The following is a 12,328-nucleotide window of genomic DNA, read 5'->3' on the forward strand; positions in this document are numbered from 1 at the left end:
CATAGTCCTTGGAAACGTTCGGATAATTGTAAGTATCCGTAATTTCTAAGAAGTTCTGAATGTGCCTCTGTGGGTCTTCATGAGATAGACCCACATATTGCCCTGTGGACTGAATCAGCTGTACCATGTACTGTTTTAGTTCAAAATGCCCCGTGATATCAGGCTTCACGATAGCCTGAGTCATATTAGCAAGATTAGGCCTTGCGGCTTCTATCACTGGACGCTCTTCATTACCTGCCATCTCTATTGGCTGTGGTTGAACTACGATGTCCAACTCTCTTTCTATTCTCGTTCTAGCTTCGACTTCCTTTCTCACTCTATGAAGTCTTCATTCAATTTCTGGATCAAAAGGAAGGAGGTTGTTTGCACTTCTACTCCTCTGCATTCAAGAGAAGAGCATCCGTTAACACAAACAAGGCAAACTGAAAATTAAAACTTGAAAAAATAAGTAATAAAAGCTTAACTCAGTCAAGTAGCTAATTTCTAGATCCCCAGCAACGGCGCCAAAAACTTGTTGTCACCAAACACACACTCACGCAAGTATACGTGGTCGTCAAGTAATAGAGTAATGAGTAGAGTATCGTTCTCATGAAGACTTATGATTAACTTTTGACTGATTCAAACTCAAATGACTTATCGATTCAAAAGATTTCTCACAAAATAGATAATTTACTACCTAAAAATTATAAAGTAATGGAATAACTAGAAATCAACCAAAACAATTAAGTAATTTCGAATAACAATCAATAGGAGATAATATTCCAGGGTCACGGGTTATCTGACAATCATGTTGCATTCTTAGCTTAAAATAACTAATTGATTTATCTGGATTGTTGATTGACAGGGTTGATATTACTCATAAGAATCTGTCGAGTTCTTACTCGCCTATTCAAGCTAACTTAATGCCTATATGTCTATGGAATTAAGATTAACAAGAATGCATTTACACTTCCTGTATTTCAACCGAGCAAGACAATTAGGTATATTTCTATCCTAATTGCGAATCCGTTCCCCGATGTCCGGGTTCAAGAACTTGCTCTATTTAATTCTATATGCAATCTAGAATTCTCACTTTCGAGTTCAACTCTAGATTCGTAGATAGTAATTCACTGTTAGCTACTTAAAAAATTAATTAAAAATAAAATTAAATAAATAACCCAATATGATAAAATTAAATTTGTCAAATTAAACTTCAAAGATCAACATTCATGTATCTCCCATGACCCTAGAATAATAGGTTCTTAGCCACTCATGTTCATGCAATCATCAAATAATTCACAAGAGTGCATAAAAATCAATAAAAGAAGGAAAAAATAATAACTCAAGACGAATTCCGTGGTTTCCAAGCTTTGTCGTGGCTTTTTCCCCTTCCCAATATGTTCGATGACCTAAAAGAAGCATTTTTGGCTTATATATTGCGTACAAAAGTCATGGGTCAATGTTCTCCTATTCCTAATCCAAATCAGCTTCAGGGATTGATGCTAGGGTGGATGCTTCGCATCCACCCTTTGTTCCTCCATCTCAGCTTTGCCCAGGTGCGGATGCTAAGGCGGATGCTATGGGCCAACTTCACTGCTAAGGGTGCACGAAATCTGATTTTTTTCTAGATTGGATGCGACGCATCCAACCCCTCTTCCTCTAGCTAGACCGCCTTTTCTTCATATTTTTGCACTCCAAACACTCTAAATCATCACACACAACTCAATTAGTCATAAAACCAATAATTAAACCATATTGGGCATTTAAAAGATCAAATAGCATAAAAACGGTTAAAACATGGATAAAGTAACATCAACACATATCGAAATATGCCCAACATCAGCGCTTAAACCAAACCAACTGTATCGCCATCATTCCCTGCAAAGAGAAACATCAAAGTCAAATTAAGACTTCTAAACATCCTGTAAAGTCCTTCAGATATATGAACATATAAAAAAACTCACTTGAATAGTTGTTTTGGTATTTAAAAGGATATGCCCCAATCCATAAAGTTCCACCCCGCATGTCTAAACTGCAACTGACTCAAATGATAATAAATATTTTTTAGCTTCCTAATAATACGATTAGTAAAAAGCTTAATTCTTTAGACAATGAAGGTGAGAGTGTAATAATAAAATGTGATTATTTATGCAAATGTGGAATTATCACCAGTAACTTTGGCAAAAACTATGCACTAATTGCCTCGACTCGTGGAGTATAAATAGCTTGTATTTTGAGCAGCAACCACCCTTTCTTTACAAAACCTAAGATCATGCAGCTTGCGCGAAATCCGACTTGGCAGACATTTTTTTTTAATGTAGAACTGGATTTTTGGACTAATTTTGTATAAGAAAACTGAAAAATCAATATAAGAAAGTATACTTAAAAAAAGAATATTCTTAGATTGTGCAAATCAAGATAGAGCGTCAACTAATCATTCTTGGACAAGAGAAAAGGAAAGAATATCAGAAGTTCAATGAAGCGTGAATTATCGTCTGATAGATTAATAACTTTTAGTTGTATATTGCAAAAGTATCTGTGAATTATCGTCTGATAGATTAATAACTTTTAGTTGTATATTGCAAAAGCATCTATCTGTGATTCTTTAAAATGAAAATTTATCTTTGAACTATGTATACTTTCAGCTCTCTTCCGCACCAGCCATAGTAATCAAACTATGTACTAATACCTAGTCACAGTATAATTATCATAGAGTTCAACACATTTCAATAAAAAAATCCAAGTTATCACAACATTACTAAACTTAGGTAGTCGATAACCTTGATTCTATTTATCCTCCTGCATAATTCAATCATGAGAACTTAAGATGTAAAATGCAGAAAATCATGTATTAGCGTTTCATTGGTTTACCTCTACTCGTGGAGTATGAATAGCTTGAATTTTGAGTAGCAACCACCATTTCTTTACGAAGCCTAAGATGATGCAACAACTTCTATGCGAAATCCGACTTGACTGATATTTTCTTTTAAAGGTGGAACTGAATTTTGGACTAAACTTCCAAAAGGAAAATGCAAAATCAATAAAAGCTAATATATGTAAAAACAAATTCTTTATGGAAAGTCTCCTTTTATGAGAAAAAGAAAAAAACTTACTCATGCTCATTTTTACACCACAATCCAAATCGATAAACTGATTGAACATGTCCTTCATATATGCATCTATTACTAACCATAATTGAGGAGTAGTATGTATTCTCACATCAATCCATCATTGATAAACTAATACAATTTTGTGTAAACATTGAGTGTACATAAGTTTTTTTTCTCCTTTCCATTCTATTATCTACTTTGGTTAGCTTAAAGGCGGTCTCTAGTATGGGTTTAACATGGTTTAGGCGTGTTACATTAGCTAGAAGAATAATGTGGATCTTTTTTTGCTTTTCAATAGCTGAAATATTAGGAAAATTTGCATCTAAAGCCTGTTACACTTTAGGTGCATACACACACTTAAAGTATTTTTATGGAACTCTCATGCTATTATTACTTTTGGAGTAAGTTCAATAAGCATAATAGTAGCGAGGTATGAGATAAAACATGTTCTAAGAAATATTCATCTTTCTTAATTCATCTGTTAAAGTTAGCTGGACCTGTTTACTGAAAGAGTCAACTAAGCACTGATTAAAGAATCAATTTTTTAAAGAAGAATGTAGATCAATATTTACACTAATTTTACTCTAGAAAAAAACATGCTGAAATAATAAAGTCTTTCTTTCAAAACCTACTTTGCAAAGGTTGCCGAAATCCTGCTAAACTTTAGGCTCATACAAAGGTAGAAGTTTCCTACATGTGAACTGATTGAACATGATATGATAATAAAATAGAAGTGTTCGAACATAATGGCACGTTTGATAGAAAAAACTTTCGTAATTGCCTCACCTAATTAATACATTTATCTAATATTTTGGCAATAAAGTATAACCAAGAACATAAAAAAAAATGAACAAACTCACGAAATCCCACTTTCAGATATATCAAATTCCTAGTGTATACATGTGCGATCAGGGAGTGATAAATCTGAAGGATAGTGTAGCATTATTCCAAAACTTCACTAGTAAATATCACAGTTACATGAACTTGCAATAGAGTAATATAGTATTAAATAGGATCATTTTAAACATTACCAATCTAGTATTCGTATCCACGCATTGTATTATTAATCAACATGGCAGATTTGTTGCTATCCATATCTTCATGTACTTGAACTGGACCTACAAATGTTTCAGGAATCATCTCAACAACTATTTTCCTAGTTGGTTCATCAATGCCAACAACAAAAATAGTAAATTCAAAATATATATATAATTATTTATACTATTGTGCAATCACCAACAGTAAATACAACAGGTCACAGTGCGACCAATTACAGAAGTTTCTTAACCACTCAGAAGAGGAAAAGAATTAACCATATATTTTCGTTTTTTTAATATAGCTAATTATAAGATACATATATTTATTAATTCAAATAGAGTAACCAATTAATTCAAAATTTAAAAAATTCTTTTTAGTTAAAAAGATAATTTATTTTGTCTTAATAATGCCACATGGCTTTTTGTGGTTATGCCACTTGTCTTAATAATGTGCTTTTACCTCTCATTTTATTATATATATAGATCTTCATTTTTTTTATTATAGCTAATTTTATTTTATTTTAAAATATTTGTAAAACTCCAACTTGAAACTACTCCCCAATTTGAATTGGTAATTTTTTTCCTTTTTTTTTATAGCTAATTATAAGATAACTTTATTTATTAATTTAAATAGAGTAACCAATTAATTCAAAATTTAAAATTCAAAAGGTTTTTTTAGTTAGAAAGGGAGTAAACCAAACTATTCCCCAACTTGAATAGGTAGTTGTTTTTTTGTTTTTATTATTTAATATTTTCATTTTTATTGTAGCTAATTTATTTTTTTCTTATTTTTTGTTTTTTAATTTTAAAATAATTTTAAAACTCCAACTTGAAACTACTCCCCATTTTGAATGCCACTTGAAAAATATTTTGTCTTAACAATGCTACTTGACTTTTTGTATTTTTCATTTGAATTGAAGGTTTTTTTTGTTTCATTATTTTCGTTTTTTTATTTTAAATTAATTTTAAAACTCCTACTTGAAACTACTCCCCAGTTTGAATGGGTAATTCTTTTATTTATATATTTCCATTTTTTTATTATAGCTACATTTTTTTTTTATTTTTTTTTAATATATTTTTAAAACTTCAACTTGAAACTACTCCCCACTTTGAATGGGTAATGTTTTTCGATTTTTATTATAGATAATTATAAGATATCTATATTTTTTAATTCAAATGGAGTAACCAATTAATTCAAAATTAAAAATTCAAAAGATTTTTTAGTTAGAAAGGTAGTTTATTTTGTCTTAAAACTCCATCTTGAAACTACTCCCAAATTTGAATTTGTAAATTTTTTAATTTTTTTAATTTTATTTTTTATTTAAAATAATTTTAAAACACCAACTTTATTTGAGCTTTGTCCTAAAAATCTATACTTGACGTCTCATGGTTATACCACTTGGCATCAAATAAATTTTTTTTTTTTTTGTGTATATATATATAAAGACTGCTATATTAGAAAGAAACTACTCCCGGTTTAAATTGATAATTTTTTATTTCTTTATTTCCGTTTTTTATTTTAAAATAATTTTAAAACTCCAAATTGAAACCACACCACTATTTGAATTGGTAATTTTTTATTTTATTATTTTTGTTTTAAATTTTAAAATAATTTAAAACTCCAACTTGAAACTATTCCCTAACTTGAATAGGTAGTTTTTTTAATTAATAATATTTGACGTTTTTTATTGTAGCTAATTTAATTTTTTTTCTTATTTTTTGTTTTTTAATTTTAAAATAACTTTAAAACTCCAACTTGAAACTACTCCCCAATTTAAATGAGTAGTTATTTTTTTTATATTTTTGTTTTTTTAATATAGCTAATTATAAGATATCTATATTTATTAATTCAAATAGACTAACCAATTAATTTAAAATTTAAAAAGATTTTTTTATTTAAAAAGGTAGTTTATTTTGTCTTAATAATGCCACTTGGCTTTTTGTGGTTATGCCACTTGTCTTAATAATGTGCTTTTGCCTCTCCTTTTATTATATATAGATTTTTTGTTTTTTAATTTTAAAATAAATTTTAAATATATATATATATATATATATACACAATAAAGCAAGTTCTTGAACCCGGGCATCAGGGAACGGATTCGCAATTAGGATAGAAATATACCTAATTGTCTTGCTCGGTTGAAATACAAGAAGTGTAAATGCATTCTTGTTATTCTTAATTCCATAGACATATAGGCATTAAGTTAGCTTGAATAGGCGAGTAAGAACTCGACAGATTCTTATGAGCAATATCAACCCTGTCAATCAACAACCTAGATAAATTAATTAGTCATTTTAAGCCAAGAACGCAACACGGTTGTTAGCTAACCCGTAACCCTGGAATATCCTCCTCTACTGATTGTTATCCGAAATTGCTTAATTGTTTTGGTTGATTTCTAGTTATTCCATTACTTTATAATTTTTAGGTAGTAAATTAGTAAATTATCTATTTTGTGAGAAATCTTTTGAATCGATAAGTCATTTGAGTTTGAATCAGTCGAAAGTTAATCATAAGTCTTCGTGGGAACTATACTCTACTCATTACTCTATTACTTGACGACCACGTATACTTGCATGAGTGTGCGTTTGGCCGCAACAATGAAGGTGCAAGAGAAGAATTACCATCTCTTTCTATAACTTGTGCTCTTATGGTCCATAAAATGCTGATTGTAAAAGCAAGTTTGTTTTCGTGACGACTTCGCTCTCACAAGTTTATATGGTCCATTTTGTTTATGCGCCTTCACTTTCCAATTGCTTGAAAGTTCTACTAAACTTCTTCATTTTTCTTCCTTGAAAAGGTTTGTTCACGTTTTGATATGTGAACTTCATGAATATGAAGGAGTCTAATTTCTACCATCCACAAATTTATACTGATTAGTATTCGTTGGTAAATATTCTCTTACCTGAATAGGTTGTGCAAGAGTTTGATCCTTTAGCAACTTTAAATTTCATTAAAAAGGCACAAAGAAAACTACAAGGGTGAAGAAGATATTCAAATAAATCTTAAAAATTTCAATGAAGTTAAACTAGCTACTTCACTTCAATTCTCCATATGATGTCTTTAACTTGACAATGCATCATTCATGAATACTCATTCTCTTTTGTAATGTAGCTTTCTGCAGTTAATTGAGAGAAACATATATCATTGAATGACTGACGCTAATGCAATGTAAAATAGAATTATCAATTTTCTTGAAAGTTAACTGAAGTTTGCAACAAGACAAGGCCATCCCTAACTTTTAGTCATGAATTATCGTCTGATAAATATGTGAAAATTTCATAAAATAATATATTATTTTTCTGAGACTTCAGTTTTATTTATCATATAGAATACAAGCTAGAGACAACACCAAAAGGTTGATATTGCAGGATTGCACGTATGTGTACCTTGTGCAATTCTGTTGTAATTCACCAATTTAATGGTATTGCTAATTAAGTAATTGCCTAATTTATGTTGTAGTTTGTCTAATTTCAATCTCTTTATTACAAAGGTCTCGTCAAGCAATCTTAATTGTCATCAAACAATCTTAAACATACGCTATTTGTTGTCTTTCTCAAATCGTGCTAATACATGTAGCCAATAATCTAATGTCATATTTTCTTCCTTAATAGCTGTTTATTAAAATGGATAAGTGTGTTTTCGCATGACTTCAATTTATGAATATTTACTGCATTACATGTTTAAAAAATAATAGCATTTGCATACTTCTTTGTATACCGTATTTTTTATATAATATTTTCTTATAAAAAATTATATTTAATTTTGTCTGTGTAACGCGCGGGTACGGATACTAGTTAAAAAAATAGTAGAGAATAATTATACAAACTGCCCTGTTGCGAAGACCGTTAAGAAAATCTATTAAATCCTTCACAAAAATAACACCGATATTCTTATGGGCTTTTACATCAACGAGGCATGTGGATTGACCCGAATTTATCGGTTCTGGGTGTTATAGGTCCGGCCCAAGTTAGGCAAAGTAGTTGAAATACTAGGGTTTACATAAATGGGATACGCCGTCACACTCACGGGGAATCAGCTCGCATTTCTTGGTTATGGAGTTAGACAGGTCTGACCCTAGTTAAAACAATTTCGGATTGATGCGTAGTGGTTTTTGCTTAAGATTTATTTACTATTTCCAGATTGGATGTGATATTTATCTTGTGTTCCATTTGCTTGTCTTCTATATTTGATTACTTTCTTATTTTCATGTCGATGTCCTTGTATTTACATGCTCTAGCTTTGCATCTTCTACTTTGTGAAGGAAATTACTCTTTTAGTTGGTTTCATGGTGTCAAAACATTCAATTTTCACATTTAAAGTAACATTGTGCTACATTTTCTGACGAATAATTATATCCAGAAACTGTACATATCTATTTAGTGTTTCCTCTGCTACTAGATGCATAATATAAAAAATATATGACTTCTAGTTGTTTGTTATTATTGATGTTATTGGCTAATAATGAAATATATTAATGTTTATACTATATGGTTACAAAGAGAACTTAATATTTTCCAAAAGGTTTCATGCCTGATCATTGCCATGTTGCTAGATCTTAAGTGATATGTTTCATATACATATCTGTTGGATTATTAGACTATATGGTTATACTAGTGTCATTTATCTGTCTGAAGGATATAGGTATTTGTATTACTTTTATCTTTTATAGACTCGTATCTTCTTATTCTTAGGCAAAAAATCTTTGAGCCGAAATTAGTTTATACACATGTTTTATTTTTTAATATAATTTCTTGTACTCATCAGCTATGACTACAGCCACTTAATAGAGTTGGTATTCCGATTTTTTGAGTAACAATGTCGAGAAAGATGCAACTCAGAATATTCAAAATTTGAAGAAGTTGGAGATGTGTTAAATGATGCGTGGTGAGTCAATTGGTGTAGAGCTCTCTCCTAGTAAAGTTTGTTGGCCTTATTAAATAATACGCATTGTAAAGAAAATGATTCTAAGTAACATCCGAAACTTGAAGTGGTAGGGAAAAAGTTGTAGATAAGTGCAAAGGTTTCCTTTAGTTCTAAAGACAATTACTAGTTTATTAAGTTCCGACTAAGAGGTTGAAGAGCAGACACATTTTAAGAAGTGAAATATGTGGCTTACAATTTGCTGAGAAGTGAATGTGGAGGCTCACATATTTGACTTTTCAAATCTCCAACCTCTGATTTGGAGCTTAATAGGCCCACAAATGTCTTTAGAGCTAAGGTCAAACCTTTGCACTTTTCTGCAAAAAATTTCCAACCTCTTCAAGTGCTGAAAAGTTTCTTAGAATCCATGTTTTCAAATGCGCGTATTTTTTGTAAAGACTAACAACTTTACTGGACATAGTTCCCACACTAATTGGCCACTACCCATCATCAAAACAACACTTTTCTTATGCAAATTGGCTCACTTTGACTCGTCAACTACAATGGCAACCTCATGGAAGAGTACGGAGATTCCAAATTTTTAAGCAGACTTCATCGTGAAAGATGCAACTTGAAACTGTGAGTTATGTGCTCCTGACTAACTTTCTTGACTTTTGGAGTTCCTGCACCATGCTTTTTATTGTCATTCTCCATTACTCTCTTCTTCCTTTTCCCAATCTCACCCCAACCAATCTGTAAAGCCAATTTCCTTCTCTTCCTTGCAAGATTTCATAGTTTGTGCAGAAAATTCTCATCTCCTGTAATATAAAAGTTTAGGTTTACTAAGAAGTTTGGGTAAGTAGTAGCTGTGGTTAAAATTTGATCACCTTCTACTTCGTAAAGTTACAGAAGTAATTAGTTGATTATTTTGATGTATGCTTCTCTAGAATTTATAGGGTGATAAGGAAAATTTAGATACTGTGAATGTTGGATGACATGCTTTTCAAAGATGGGAAGCGTTTTAGATTTATGGCAGGGATTTGCATTATTACTACACGCCACGGTTCTGGAGTTGATGTAGTCCGTGGCTCTCTTATATTTCTTTGATACTTCAAATTGATGTGTATAATGTTGTTCCTTTGTATTTTCATATGTGGAAACTAGTTCTTGTGAAATTACAATGAAAGGTCATAACAAGTGAACATTGATTTTCTATATATCATAGACTAGTTTTTGAAGGCATTGCAGATAAATTCTCTCCTACTTGTGGGATTACACTGGTTTTGTTATTATTGCAGATAAATTCTCACTTACTGAAAGTGGACTTGTCATCGTTTAGTGTTTCGTAGAGCTGAGTGGATGCTGAAACTTTACTTTTATTTTTTACCCTGTAATTTTCTTCTGTAATAAAATGTTATGTATATACTGAATTTAGTAGTGGAAAGATAGACTGCTGAGACAAAGGCATGTTGCTTGAATGCACATATCTACCATGGATTTGCATAGCCCAAGAAGAAGGCTAACTGGTTTTTGGAAGGTATTGCAGTTCTTTTCTAATTTGATCTACTGTAGTTTTTATTCATTTCATAAGCCACAACCTCTCTTATGTGTTTTTGCATATATCTAGTTGATTTTTTCTAATTTGATCTTTTCTCATAATGTTCTATTCTTTCTTTAATCAACTGAATAGAACCTTAATTTCTGATATATATGATACAGACTATACAGTAGCCTCTAAGATAAAGCCTCCATAGCAAAAGCTTGATATGTCGAGCATCGTTTGTTGAAGAGACACATGCAACCACATCTTCAACAGGCATTAACCATCTTCTGGTACCTCGAACGTTTGAAGGTTGAAGATAGTGTTTGTAATAGCTTGAGAATAATGTATTGTCAAGCTTGGATTAGTCCACCAAAACTTAGACCTCTCCAATGGTAGATTAATGATTGTCTTGTTCATCAGCTGTTACAGTTAACTTTTATAACAATTAAATATCTGAATGTGCATGAACCGTTGACACTTTTACTGACACCATTTCAATCCAATTCTCTTGCTACTTCGCTAAGTTTGACCGCATTGTGCTGAAAATCAAGAAACCAAACCGTACCTAATTGAATGGACATGTATTTATTTACTTTTAGATGTGATCTTAAGTATCACCCGTAACTTATATTATAAGAGATTGACATTAGAAAGTACGGTCAGAACTTTTTATATGACAGTCGTAGTCAAGTTTCTTTTGAAATCAAATCTCATGTTATGTTATAATATGTATTATGTATAACATTACTTTGGTATAACAACCAAAATAATCTGGAACAAACAAGACTTTTATAGAAATGTTTGACTGCTCATTCTCTATAATATTCTCTTTTGCCATTCAAAACTGAAACAGAACAAAGCAAAGCCGTACCGCATGCACGCCCCTAAATGTGCATATTAGGGTTCATTTGAACCCAAGCTTGGACTTCGCTACTGGAAGTTCTTTACTATAAATTTGAAATTGCTAGGAAATGAGGTGTGTAAAATAAATTTGAGAGCTATTAGCTAAATAGAAAATCAAAGATGCTGCTGCTAAATACTATATTTTATTTGATATTACGGTCTTCAAATCAATCCTTAAGACACTTTTGTCAACATTTAATACTCAAATTTGCCAAAACACTATATGTTAGTTGGCCCCTCATTTGTCACATGCTTATAAACCCAATATTGAATTCCGAAGTGCAATACTTTTTTACAAAATAATAATAATAATATTTGTTCATACTTAACACACTCTAAAACTCAAATGCAACAGCCTTGGTCTATTTGGTTAAGGTTAAGAGATTTTACACGCTTAATCCTCTTTTGACTATTATTTTAAAAAAATAGAATCATTTCTTGTTTATTCCATAAAGAGCCTTTTATTTTTTTACAGTATTAGCATACAAAATTTATGCTCAACATTTAATGAATGCACTAATCACGCTTTCTTGGCCTTTTCTTTTTGAATAACTCCATGCATTTCAGTTAAACAGGGCAATAGAAAAGCATTTTTTTTCTCTTTTAGGCGGAGATGGACTCCTTCAGAGTAGCCATTCCATGGATCGTATATACCCACAATTATAGATGATTCACTCAATTAATTTGTATCGCATATGAATCATCCATGATACTACAATTATAATAATTACTATCCCGTGTATAACATTGGAAATTAAGTTACATAAAAAAAACACAACTAAAAGGCATGAAACATCAATAACATTATTATACTAGCATAATACCCTGCATCATCATTATATCAAAATTACACCATACATCTAATTTGCAAATATCTTACATAATAACACATATG

General features: G+C 31.0%; 1 long non-coding RNA gene across 1 annotated transcript; it reads left to right on the forward strand.

Annotated features, from left to right (window-relative positions):
• Positions 1 to 8,035: 8,035 nt before the first annotated feature.
• Positions 8,036 to 11,009, forward strand: LOC107767903 (uncharacterized). The gene is made up of 3 exons (XR_001644012.2): positions 8,036 to 8,193; positions 8,892 to 10,524; positions 10,707 to 11,009. It is a non-coding gene; the product is annotated as an uncharacterized LOC107767903 (long non-coding RNA).
• The last annotated feature ends 1,319 nt before the right edge of the window (positions 11,010 to 12,328 follow it).

This window comes from Nicotiana tabacum, chromosome 4, assembly GCF_000715075.1.
Source record: "Nicotiana tabacum cultivar K326 chromosome 4, ASM71507v2, whole genome shotgun sequence".
Lineage (NCBI taxonomy): Eukaryota > Viridiplantae > Streptophyta > Magnoliopsida > Solanales > Solanaceae > Nicotiana > Nicotiana tabacum.